A 13,857-nucleotide genomic window follows, 5' to 3' on the forward strand; every position below is an offset into this window, starting at 1 on the left:
GGCAAATTTATTTGTATACTGAATTCCATCAGATTTTCCAAATATCATCGGAATTGGACAGACATAGCGTGAAAGTAAAAAGTGAATCATCGAACTGATGACTTTGATGCAGTTCTGTGACTAGCAAGACTATTTGGTAACAGATGCGGATAGCCTGTTTGGTTATGGAAAGAACAATTTCCATGTTGCTTGTATTCAGTACCCAGCAAACCAAATATCGGATGTCCGACACATCGGAACAATTTCTATACGATTTTTCGTAGGGAAATTTGTTTAGATTTCGTTCCGATTTCGGAGAGATTGTCGGAAGTAAATTTCCCTTCGAATATGCTAATGCACGGTGCTCTTAAATCCAATTTAAATGGAAGGTGCTTACACCTGGGAAGTTTTTGCGGATTCTGAAACTACAATGTTCATAGATGAGAAAAATCAAAAAACAAAAAAATCGCCGAAGCGCTTTTTAAATAAATCGCGATTCAAGTTGACATTTTTTAGGGTTGTTTAGGTTTTTGCGATTTTGCTTGGAAACCGCAAGTCCTATCAAAATGGGAATAAAGAAAATGTTGTAGCTATTAAAATTCTCTACAAGATTGACTTTAATGATATTTTCGTAGGTTTTACAACTTTTGAGATATAGAAGTTGAAATTGGGACAATTCAAATTCAATTCAATTCTGCATCGTCTCCTTATAAAACCATGTCATGACTGCAATTTCCCAACTTAAACTTATATATCTAAAAAAGTGGTACAACCTAGGAAAAATTACATAAGCCAGTCTTGTAGACAATTTTCACAGCTATAAGATTTTCTCAGGTCCCATGACGATAAGCCTTACGGTATTCAAGCAAAATCGAGAAACCCTAACAAAAAAACCTAAAAATGTAAACTAAGCTTCTTTATCTCAAAAATGGTACAATCTCGGAACAAATCATAAACGTCAATACTCTAGAGAATATTCACAGCTACAACATTTTATTTAGCTCCATTTCGATTGGACTTGCGGTTTTTAAGCAAAATCGTGAAAACCTAAAAAACACCTAAAAATGTAAATTTTGACCGCGATTTATTTAAAAATCCCTACAGCGATTTTTTCTTGTTTTTGGATTTTTCTCATCTATGAACATTGCTGTTTCAGAATTCAGAAAAATGTCCCCTGTGTAAGCGTTTTTCATTAAAAGTTAGTTAAAGCGCACCCTTCATGACATTGTTTTATAAGGGGGCGATACAGAATTGAATTGAATTTTAATTGTCCCAATTTGAACTTCTATATCTCAAAAACGGTAAAACCGACGAGAATACCATAAAGGTCAATCTTGTAGAGAATTTTGATAGCTACAACATTTTCTTTATTCCTATTTTTATAGGACTTGCGACTTCCAAGCAACATCGAAAAAACCTTAACAACCCCTAAAAATGTCAAGCTGAATCGCGATTTATTTAAAAAGCGCTCCGGCAATTTTTTTCGTTTTTTGATTTTTCTCATCTACGAACATTGTAGTTTCAAAATCTGCAAAAACTTCCCAGGTGTAAGCACCTTCCATTTAAATTTGCTTCAAGAGCACCGTGATCTGAGATTAAGTTTGCTTACTTTAGAAATAATAAGAAAACCTTATATTTTCGACACAAGTATATTCATAAAATATTACTTGGTTCCAGGCAAGACTAGGACTTTTCGCGTTCTTGACAGTGTGAAGTATATCAATTAGTCTATGTCAAGAAAGTATCTCGGAAGGTCTCCAAAGGATGCCAAATTTGCTGATGTTCAAAGAGATCAGTGGCGCTACAAATTACTGACCACTTCCTGCGAGGCCTAATAGAGGTTCGATATCAAGGAGGCGCCCTTCTCTGTGCGACGATCATCTGCATTTATGACTAGTTTGGTTATGGTAAGCACATCCGCCTTACACACTGAATCGATCCCGGAAGCGACCCGTATTTTCAACGGTGGCAGCAATACCCTTAGCGTAATACAGGCGACATTTCCTGAGTATTTTAGTCCTTTTGGACTCAGTTATAAAAATGGGTCTCATATAATTGAGCTAATATTAATTGGGGTGCATTCATTGATATAAGAGAAGTCTTTCTTGTCTGTTCGGGGATGTCTGTGGCATTTTTCGCCAACCTGAGCCAATATTTTGAAAGTTTACAAAGGTGAAGTTTACTGACAGTCAAAAACATAAAATCTGTTCATATACCAACTGATGTGCATCAACAAACATAAGCTATTTGAGATTTATATAATTTTGCTAAAATACACATAAATTAGTTATATGTATATTGTGGTTAAAACCTAATGACCAAAATAAAGAATTTATATAAAAAATGTATTAAACCCATTTGAGATGTGATTTAATCACATATTTAGTTAAACCATCTACATAATAGATAAGTACAACTTTTTATCATTTATCACGATTACTTTAATCAAATCGGACCAAACTCCTATCTTATTATTTCCTACCTCTTTTCCTATTATCTACATTTTATATATTCCCCACTGTTTTGCATTTCATTTACACCGCTCTCAACCACTCCCCGGCGAAACAATCAAATCATCTGTGAAAACAATAGCTAAAAAGAAATCTACCATTAATAATGGAAAATAATGTCTGGCGAAAACAATTCAAGGTACAAGTTCCTACAAGCCCTTCGAAAACAACCAGACATAGGAAAATCTAAAAAAAAATCACAGTACCCCCTGAGCAGCAATTGTATGTTAAATAATAGCAGCGAAAAAAGGAAAAACTTTGCACTTTAACATCAATGGATTATCACATCATGTACCTGATGTGTGTCTTTGGCTTCTGAGGCCAAACACAGTTTTCATGTCTCTTTGGTTTTCCATCAACATCCAAAAGGGTATTGAGCGGTTTCCAAGTGCTATAAGGTTCATTAAAAAAGCAAAACCTACAGTGTTGGAAGTCAAAGCATCAAGACATTTTTGACTATTTTTCTCTCAGCTGACTGAAAAAACTGTTGGCAGTTTGAATGTTTATATTTCATTTTGGTTCGTTGGCTGGTTGCTTGGTTAACTTTAAGTTATGCCACCACACAAGTCACACTCCTCTCCATTGCAGCCAAACATCACCACCAAGTAGTCAAAAATAACCACACATACATACATGTCTAAATCTTTACGAAAATGCAAAAGAGGCTTACGTAATGTGAGCATTTTTTATGATGACTTTTTTCCAAAGCAGCCCCAATGGCTTAGCTGGCTGGCTGAAAATGAAAAACTTGTTGCAGCCGTAAGTCTATGGCAGACTCCGAAAAAAAAAAACTTTAGTCTACCGTCGTCTGCCCATCCAAACAACTGTCTGTCAGTCTGTGTGTCTTTCTGTTTCTGTCTGCTTGCCTGTCGTTTTGGCTATTAATGCGTTACTGTTTTGTAGGTTGTGTTACAGATTTTGACGTTTTGGGTTTGGTTGTGATGCCAGTTTTTTGGCATTTTAATATTTTTGAGGAAACCATTTAAAAATTTTATTAAAGTGTTAGACAAAAAATGAAAAACAAATTTGTTGTGATTTCAAGGATTTTTTAGTAATTTGTTTTTCCGTGTTGTTGCAAAGAACAAACTCTGCTACAAATTGTTGAATGTTTTTTATTCGGCGAATGACGGAAATTTTTATTGGATATGTGTATTACTGGGCCGTCATGCACAGCTGGAAGTGTGAAACTGTAATTGCATTTAAAATTTTATTAGGCAACTTTTGTTGACAGTTGTTTGTTAAGAGAAGAGAATGCCATTGGGGATTTTGATTCAAAGTCTATACTTCCTAAAACAAAAGACTTAGAAAACAAACTGCAATGCTCAACTAATCTATTTAAAAAAGTATTTCCCATGAACATCTCTTAAACGACAAGGGGAGACTTCTATCATATCAAGTAGGCCAGCCCATTTTATGTTTAGTTCGAGTATAGTTCGAACATAGAGAAAATACTAAGGAAATATAGGTCAAGCTGACGTCCAGGGGATTTTGTCACCTCTGAACCGAAACCAGGCCCTCAGCTGGAAGGCCGGCATTATAATTAGTGTAAGGTATAGTTTGTTGCCTAAGTCTTTTGTTCACAAAAATAGATTATCTAATTTAATATTGTAAAAAAATTCAAATTATATTTTTTTATTTATTGTAAAAAATTAATATTTTTAATTTTTATAAAAATGAATAATTTTAAATTATATAAAAATTTTTATTTTTCAATTTATAAAAAATATATATTTTATATAGTAACTATAAATTTTTTACTTATATAAAACATTATATTTTTTAGTTATATTTAAAAACTGATTTATTTTGTTGTTTAAAAAAATATATATTATTGATTTATATAAAAAATTATATTTTTATGTATATAAAAATTTATAGTTTTAATATAAATTAATATAAATAAAAAATATAATTTTTTATATAAATACAAAATATATTTATTTGTTATATAAAAATATATATTTTTTTATAAATTTAAAAAAATATTTTAAACAGATTTAAAATATCAATTTATTATTAAAAATAAATGAAAAATACCAATTTATTTTTAAAATTTATTAATTTATATAAAATACTATATTATCTATTTATTTGTAATATATAAAAAAATATTGTTTTATTTTTGACAAAACTTCATATTTTTTACATAAATAAAAAATATGTATTTTTATAAATTAATAAATAAGTAATATACATTTCCATATAAATAAAATTTATAAATTATTAATATTATATATTTTATTATTAATATTATATATTTAATAAATATATATTTTTTATTTATAAAAAAGTACATTTTTATTTATAAACACATTTTATAATTTTATTTATATAAAAATGTGTATTTTAATTTTTCCCCCTTTTTGAAAAAATTTTGTGTATATATAAAAAATATTTTTTTAATTTATGTTTAAAAAATGTTATTTTTTATTTATTTAAAATAAATAAAAATTAAATAAAAAATTTATTTTTCATAAAAAATCTATTTTTTTTGCATTTAAATAAAAAATTATATATGTTATTCATATGAAATGTTTCTAGTTTTATTTTATACTAGCGGACCCGGCGAACTTCGTCTCGCTATTAAGGAATAAAATTTCATACAAAAACTCAATTTTCGATTTTTCCAATTTTCCGACTTTTCCAGAGAGACCTTCTCCTCGAAAATACGAATAACTGACAAAAATTTTTACAGAAATCGGCCTAGCCGTTCTCATTTTATGAATTACTAAACATTTTTTACACCATTTTTATATATATAGATAACATAATTATATATTATTAATTAAGAAAAATATATTTTTTAATTATATAAAATGTTATATATTTTTTATTTTATTTTTATTTATATTAAAATGTATATCTTTAATTTATAAAAACAATTTATTTATTTAAAATATGTTCATTTTAAATTTATAAATTAAAAAATTTTAAATTTTTATTTTGAATAAAAATCTATATTTTGTTAATTTATATAAAAAATATATTTTTATTTTTTTTTTAATTTTTTATTTATTTATTAATTGTTTTATTTTTAATTTATAAAAAATTATATTTTTTATTTAGGGCGAAACCTATAACTCTGCGTGTTGCGTGTGCATTTAAAAAAACAAAAACAAAATACATATATTTCAATTTGAAATTTTTGAACGCACACGCAACACGCAGAGTTATAGGTTTCGACCTTATATAAAAAATTTGAGTTTTGGTAATTTATGTAAAAATTTATATATTTTTCTTTTCTATAAAAATAAAAATTTTTATTTTATTTAAATTATAGTTTTTTAATTGAATAAAAAATAGTTATTTTTAATTTTTACCCCTTCTTGGAAAATTTAAAAATTCCTAAACTTTTACTCCCACATTCTCTTACTTTATTTTATTTACACTCACAAATATTTTGTAAACAAATGAAAAAAAAAATAATTAAAAATATCAAACTCAATAAAAGCTTAACTGGAAATCATATTGTATTATTGTTGTAAATTAATGGTATTGTTGTTGATGTTGTGGTGTTACACCAAAGTGGTGGAAAAATAGACAGATCAACACATAAGACAGGCTGTGTCTAATATCTAAAGCTTTTGATATCAAGAAACCACACAAAGGAGAGTAAATACGAAAAAAAAATCAAAAACAAAACTACGATAATCATGAAATATAACAATAACAAGAAAAATAAATAGCAACAACAACAACCACATCACAAGATATTACAAAATCCTCATTTACACAGACATAGCCAGGCAACAACGTATGTTTAGGAAAAATAGAAAAACTAAAAAACTATAAGAAGTAGGCATAGCTAGACAGTTGCTTAGATAAATACCAATGCAAAAAATATCTTTTGGTTGCAAAAACCAAAAATAAAAACATAGATAAATAAAGCAAGTAAACACGATTAAATGAAAGAAAACGAAAAGCAAACAACACTTTTGGGGGGAAATAATTTTCCTTATTTTTGGTAACTTGTTGGTGGCTTCACTGCTTCAAACAACTAAATGGAAAACCCGAAAATATTATTTTGTTAAGGAAAGTGTTTGCGCCAAAAACAAAAGAAACAACAAGTTTTTGAAAAATATTGAAGAGGCATACTGCAATGCAATGTCTGAAGTCAATGCACATTCACCCATATATGTAGTGAAACAAAAAAATTAATAAACTAAACAATTTTTGACAGACGGTTTGTTACTTGTGGCTAATCTCTATGAAATAAATATTTATGACTATAAGCAAATTATTGATATTGTTCCAAATATATTTCTAAAATATAAAATCAAACCACAGTAACCTTTTGACCCTAATAAGATATCGAAATATACATCGATTTCAAACTTATTTTACGATCCAATCACAAATTCTGATTATCACCAATATTGACCAGACATTACATTCTTGTTGGACAAAATATACGAAATCGCACGAATATAAATAAGTATATGGGAGCTATAACCAATATTAAACCGATTTAAATATAACTTAGCGAACTTGGTTCTAGACTGAATTCCGCCACACATTCCAAATTTCATGAAAATTGGACAGACAACCGAAAATTGGACAATCTATGCATATCCACAAAAGAAACTATGACAAACAATTCCGTGCTTTTTCAAACAAAAAGACTCTGCTAAAAAAGATCGTTTGTTTTTTGGAAACAAATTTAAAAAAATCCAAATCGGACACCCATTTCATAAATAACCTGGTCATCAATCATCTTCGTTGGTGCAGGCAGGGTTCTTAGAGCTTTTGGGTCACTATCTCAGGAAGGATTCCTCCGAAAAAAGATGATTTGATAAATTTTTGGAGCTGATCTGTGACCACAAAACGTGGATTTTTTCAATAAAATTTCTGAGCTGACCTGTGACCACAAAACGTGGAGTTTTTCAATAAAATTTCTGAGCTGACCTGTGACCACAAAACGTGGATTTTTTAAATAAAATTTCTGAGCTGACCTGTGACCACAAAACGTGGATTTTTTAAATAAAATTTCTGAGCTGACCTGTGACCACAAAACGTGGATTTTTTAAATAAAATTTCTGAGCTGACCTCTGACCACAAAACGTGGATTTTTTAAATAAAATTTCTGAGCTGACCTGTGACCACAAAACGTGGATTTTTTAAATAAAATTTCTGAGCTGACCTGTGACCACAAAACGTGGATTTTTTAAATAAATTTTCTCAGATGACCTGATGCCACAAAAGATGGATTTTTTAAATAAATTTCTGAACTGACCTGTGACCACAAAACTTGGATTTTTTTAAATAAATTTTCTGAGCTGACCTGTGACCACAAGACGTGGATTTTTTTAATAAAATTTCTGAGCTGACTTGCGACCACAAAACGTGGATTTTTTAAATAAAATTTCTGAGCTGACCTGTGACCACAAAACGTGGATTTTTTTAATAAATTTTCTGAGCTGACCTGTGACCACAAAACGTGGATTTTTTAAATAAATTTTCTGAGCTGACCTGTGACCACAAAACGTGGATTTTTTAAATAAATTTTCTGAGCTGACCTGGGACCACAAAACGTGGATTTTTTAAATAAATTTTCTGAGCTGACCTGGGACCACAAAACGTGGATTTTTTAAATAAATTTTCTGAGCTGACCTGGGACCACAAAACGTGGATTTTTTAAATAAATTTTCTGAGCTGACCTGGGACCACAAAACGTGGATTTTTTAAATAAATTTTCTGAGCTGACCTGTGACCACAAAACGTGGATTTTTAAATAAATTTTCTGAGCTGACCTGGGACCACAAAACGTGGATTTTTAAATAAATTTTCTGAGCTGACCTGGGACCACAAAACGTGGATTTTTAAATAAATTTTCTGAACAAAACGTGGATTTTTTAAATAAATTTTCTGAACAAAACGTGGATTTTTTTAAATAAATAAGAGCTGAACTGTGGCCACAAAACGTGGATTTTTTAAATAAATTTACAGAGCTGACCTGTGACCACAAAACGCAGATTTTTTAAATAAATTTTCTTAGCTGACCTGTGACAACAAAACGCAGATTTTTAAAATAAATTTTCTGAGCTGACCTGTGACCACAAAACGTGGATTTTTTAAATAAATTTTCTGAGCTGACCTGTGACCACAAAACGTGGATTTTTTAAATAAATTTTCTGAGCTGACCTGTGACCACAAAACGTGGATTTTTTAAATAAATTTTCTGAGCTGACCTGTGACCACAAAACGTGGATTTTTTAAATAAATTTTCTGAGCTGACCTGTGAACACAAAACGTGGATTTTTTAAATAAATTTTCTGAGCTGACCTGTGAACACAAAACATGGATTTTTTAAATAAATTTTCTGAGCTGACCTGTGAACACAAAACGTGGATTTTTTAAATAAATTTTCTGAGCTGACCTGTGACCACAAAACGTGGATTTTTTAAATAAATTTTCTGAGCTGACCTGTGACCACAAAACGTGGATTTTTTAAATAAATTTTCTGAGCTGACCTCTGACCACAAAACGTGGATTTTTTAAATAAATTTTCTGAGCTGACCTTTGACCACAAAACGTGGATTTTTCAAATAAATTTTCTGAGCTGACCTCTGACCACAAAACGTGGATTTTTTAAATAAATTTTCTGAGCTGACCTGTGACCACAAAACGTGGATTTTTTAAATAAATTTTCTGAGCTGACCTGTGACCACAAAACGTGGATTTTTTAAATAAATTTTCTGAGCTGACCTGTGACCACAAAACGTGGATTTTTTTTAAATAAATTTTCCGAGCTGACCTGTGACCACAAAACGTGGGTTTTTAAATAAATTTTCTGAGCTGACCTGTGACCACAAAACGTGGATTTTTTAAATAAATTTTCTGAGCTGACCTGTGACCACAAAACGTGGATTTTTTTTAAATAAATTTTCCGAGCTGACCTGTGACCACAAAACGTGGGTTTTTAAATAAATTTTCTGAGCTGACCTGTGACCACAAAACGTGGATTTTTTAAATAAATTTTCTGAGCTGACCTGTGACCACAAAACGTGGATTTTTTAAATAAATTTTTTGAGCTGACCTGTGACCACAAAACGTGGATTTTTTAAAAAAAAATTCTGAGCTGACCTGTGACCACAAAAAGTGGATTTTTTAAATAAATTTTCTGAGCTGACCTGTGACCACAAAACGTGGATTTTTTAAATAAATTTTCTGAGCTGACCCATGACCACAAAACGTGGATTTTTTTAAATAAATTTTTTGAGCTGACCTGTGACCACAAAACGTGGATTTTTTAAATAAATTTTCTGAGCTGACCTGTGACCACAAAACGTGGATTTTTTAAATAAATTTTCTGAGCTGACCTGTGACCACAAAACGTGGATTTTTTAAATAAATTTTCTGAGATGACCTGTGACCACAAAACGTGGATTTTTTAAATAAATTTTCTGAGCTGACCTGTGACCACAAAACGTGGATTTTTTAAATAAATTTTTTGAGCTGACCTGTGACCACAAAACTTGGATTTTTTAAATTAATTTTCTGAGCCGACTTGTGACCAGAAAACGTGGATTTTTTAAATTAATTTTCTGAGCTGACCTATGGCCACAAAACGTGGATTTTGAAAATAAATTTTCTGAGATGACCTGAGGCTAAAAACGTGAATTTTTAAAATAAATTTTCTGAGATGATCTCAGACCACAAAACGTGGATTTTTTAAACAAATTTTTTGAGCTTACCTGTGACCACAAAATTTGGTTTTTAAAATACATTTTCTGAGATGACCTGAGGCCAAAAACGTGAATTTTTAAAATAAATTTTCTGAGATGACCTCAGACCACAAAACGTGGATTTTTTAAACAAATTTTTTGAGCTGACCTGTGACCACAAAATTTGGTTTTTAAAATTCATTTTCTGAGCGGACCTGAGGCCACAAAACGTGGATTTTTTAAAAATAAATTTTCCGAGCTGACCTGTGACCACAAAACGTGGAGTTTTTTAATAAATTTTCTGAGCTGACCTGTGACCACAAAACGTGAATTTTTTAAATAAATGTACAGAGCTGAACTGTGACCACAAAACCTGGATTTTTTAAATAAATTTTCTGAGCTGACCTGTGACCACAAAACGTGGATTTTTTAAATAAATGTACAGAGCTGAACTGTGACCACAAAACCTGGATTTTTTAAATAAATTTTCTGGGGTGACCGGAGGTAAGAAAACGTAGATTTTTAAAATAAATTTTCTGGGATGACCGGAGGCAAGAAAACGTGGAATTTTAAAATAAATTTTCTGGGATGACCGGAGGCAAGAAAACGTGGAATTTTAAAATAAATTTTCTGGGATGACCGGAGGCAAGAAAACGTGGAATTTTAAAATACATTTGCTAAACAGACCTGTGACCACAAAACGTGGATTTTTTAAATAAATTTTCTGAGATGACCTGAGGCCAGAAAACGTGGAATATTAAAATACATTTTCTAAACTGACCTGTAACCCAAAACGTGGATCTTTAAAATACATTTTCTGATCTGACCTGTGACCACAAAACGTTGATCTTTAAAATAAATATTCTGAGATGACCTGACCTTTTTTAAATCTGAAAAGTTTTAAAAGTTTTTACCATAGATACAAAAATTTTTTGTTGTAATTTACAACAGATTTCTACGATAAACACATTATAATATCTTCAATTAACATTCAAACAAATTAACCTTTTTTTTCATAATTTCTCCATTTGAAGGCAATCTAACAACCTGTAAACTAACAAACCTGAAGTAGAAAATTAGACTAAGCAAATTTCGTAATAATTAAGAAGTGATGAAAAGCGGTTTTCAAATGTTAGATTAGATATTAAAAACCCCATACAAATCTTGTAACGCTTTGTTAAATTGGGGAGAAAGATAAAAGAAAGGTGTAAAGAAATGGTCTTTCAACGCTCTCAAACACCAAACTAGGCACCCCACCCCCCTCTGACTTTTAAATGGGAGAAATGGAAAGTGAAAACAACAGTTTTTAACAAATTATGCAATAGTTATTTAAGATAATTAACATAGCTTACTGTTTTAAAAAATAATTACTTTTTTTTCTTCAGAAGAGGAAATGCTGGAAATAAAATATCCACAAATATGTTGTTAGGCAGCTGCAGATGATGGGCGGCAGTTAGATGTTTAACACTCTACGCTTGGGGAGTTTTGATAATTTTATTAAAAATATTATTAAGACACTTCACTTCAATTTCCGAAATAATTAACACATTTTCTTTCTAACAATTTTTCCGAATTTTTCTTTTCTTAAAAAGACATCACAATTTTTTATATTATTTTTCTTTTGTTAATATTATTAATTGACCTTATAGGTAGGTCGCTGTTGTATTTAATTCCCCTTTTAGAGTCAGGGGTAATGTTTGTTTAAACCAAAAAATTTTCCCGAATTTTTTCAGTTATCTTTTCCGTTTGTTAAAAAATTTATTAATTTTTTTTAATAACGATTTATATTCTTGATCAACCGCGGAGCGGATTAACTTCAGTCCAAGTTAAGAACACTCGAGCGATTAAGCGTGTTCCCTTTACAGAATGCGGTTATATAAAAAAGCGTTTACAGAAGAATAAACACTTTCTGCGTTTTTGTTGCTGCTTCTTTCTTTATTTCATTTCATTGCAATTTTTTGTTAATGATTTTTCTGACTTTTACTGTTGCAGTTGTTGTTATTGCTGTTGTTGTTGTCAATATTCCCAAAAACAAAAATCAGATTGTATGAACGACATCAGCCAGAGTAAATGCTGATTGTTTTAAGTGGTATTGGTGTTTAAATGCGGCAGGCAGACAGGCAGTTGTTGTCTTTACAAGATCATCGACAGAAGAAAATAATACACAAAACTCCGGCTGACAACCCGAAAAAATGCAAAAAAACACACACAGAAATAAAAAATTTATTAATTTTTTTATATATGTATACGTATGACAGTTTATTGCCTGCACAGAAAACGAAAAAAAAAACAACAAGCCAACGACGTAACGTCAACACCAACACTTACTTCACTACCTTTTTCGATTTTAATGTGTGATACACTCGAGCAAAAAACGAAACACAATAATGTGGTTTTTATTTATTTTCAGGTAATTTGTTGTTATTGTAAAAAGCACACAATGGAATTTTGTTTTATTGCAGCATCAGCTGCAATTTTTGAAAACTTTTTGTGGTTGGTCTGCAACACGTTACAACATCACCATTATTTCATAGCCACAACACACTCTCTCGAAATGAACACAATATTTATCAAAATAATAAATTCTGGAGATTTTGGATAAACTAGGCCCTGTGGTCACTCAGGGCTCTGCTAATAAGGTCTAGGGCAGTATTGGAGTCATTGGCCCCTTATTGAAAATACGCCGAATAAATTTTTAAATTTTCGCAACAATTTTTTTCGTTTCCTTTCACACCTTTTGCCTTTAACGTTGCTTACAATTGTGTTTACTGGTTAACATTATTAATTAAAATTATTTGTATTTTTTCTTTAATGCAACGAAAACAAAGAATCGCTCAACACACTCTTGTTTGGATTTCTCAATACATTATTTCAATATATTTTTTATATAAAAAACGGACCGACGTTCTTTCATTTATTTTACTATTTTTTTCTCTACGACAAATCAACGCTCTTTTGTGGCCGTCTATCTGGCTTAAGTTATCGGCTCACACTAAAGTTACTTTTGGTTTTGTCATAGCCAACAACCTCTACGCCAACCTCACTCACTCTACAACAGCAAAACTCTACTCAGCTTACTCTAGGCCCCACAGACACATTGAGATGATGATGGCTTAAGAAAAAAAAGCCAGCCAGTCAGTCACTTAGTCTATCTGTTAGCCAAGCTGACAAGACAACAACAGACAGACCATAGCACACAAAATTTCTTCAGTCTTTTTTCGGTTAGCTCTCTGTTGTTGTGGAAGCAGAGAAGTAGTAGCTTTGAAGCGATACCCTACAGCATGAATATTATGTTTATAAAAGATAACTCCATAAAAGTTTATTTAGACAAGGCAAACAAAGGGGTTTCTTGTTATCCACATGAATCGATAATAGTTTGCCTTAGCCAGATAAGGTGAATAATATTTTCACATTAACTTGGTCTTGGATAATATTCTACAGAATGTGGGTTACAGAAATCTTAGATATTTGTTATAATCTAGACAACATGTAATATATGTGTACATATGTATTAGTTCCCACGACAATCTCCGAAAATAAAAGGAGAGACTTCTGTCATATCTTATCAAGGTCACAAAATTACCCACAGAAGACAGGCAAGTTTGTCACTGCCTCACGGTGGTTCTCATCCAAACGAGCTGGATATTGTGTTTTTTGTCTTATCTAGATTATGGTGATACACAAGGTATCGAAATAAAATATCC

At 30.7% G+C, this 13,857-nt stretch overlaps 1 protein-coding gene across 4 annotated transcripts in view; it reads right to left on the reverse strand.

Annotated features, from left to right (window-relative positions):
* The window catches only part of sona (sol narae metalloprotease), a 265,415-nt gene extending 252,078 nt beyond the window's left edge, over nucleotides 1-13,337 (reverse strand). For 2 of the 4 annotated variants that reach the window (XM_073955851.1, XM_073955848.1), the window contains exon 1: nucleotides 11,525-13,337. The gene's annotated coding sequence lies outside the window, so the exon portion shown is untranslated. The remainder of the gene's footprint in view (nucleotides 1-11,524) is intronic. The other 2 variants (XM_073955846.1, XM_073955847.1) reach the window with 2 other exon arrangements.
* Nucleotides 13,338-13,857: the final 520 nt, after the last annotated feature.

This window comes from Musca autumnalis, unplaced genomic scaffold (genome assembly GCF_047663935.1).
Source record: "Musca autumnalis isolate F117 unplaced genomic scaffold, ASM4766393v1 scaffold_5, whole genome shotgun sequence".
Classification (NCBI taxonomy): domain Eukaryota; kingdom Metazoa; phylum Arthropoda; class Insecta; order Diptera; family Muscidae; genus Musca; species Musca autumnalis.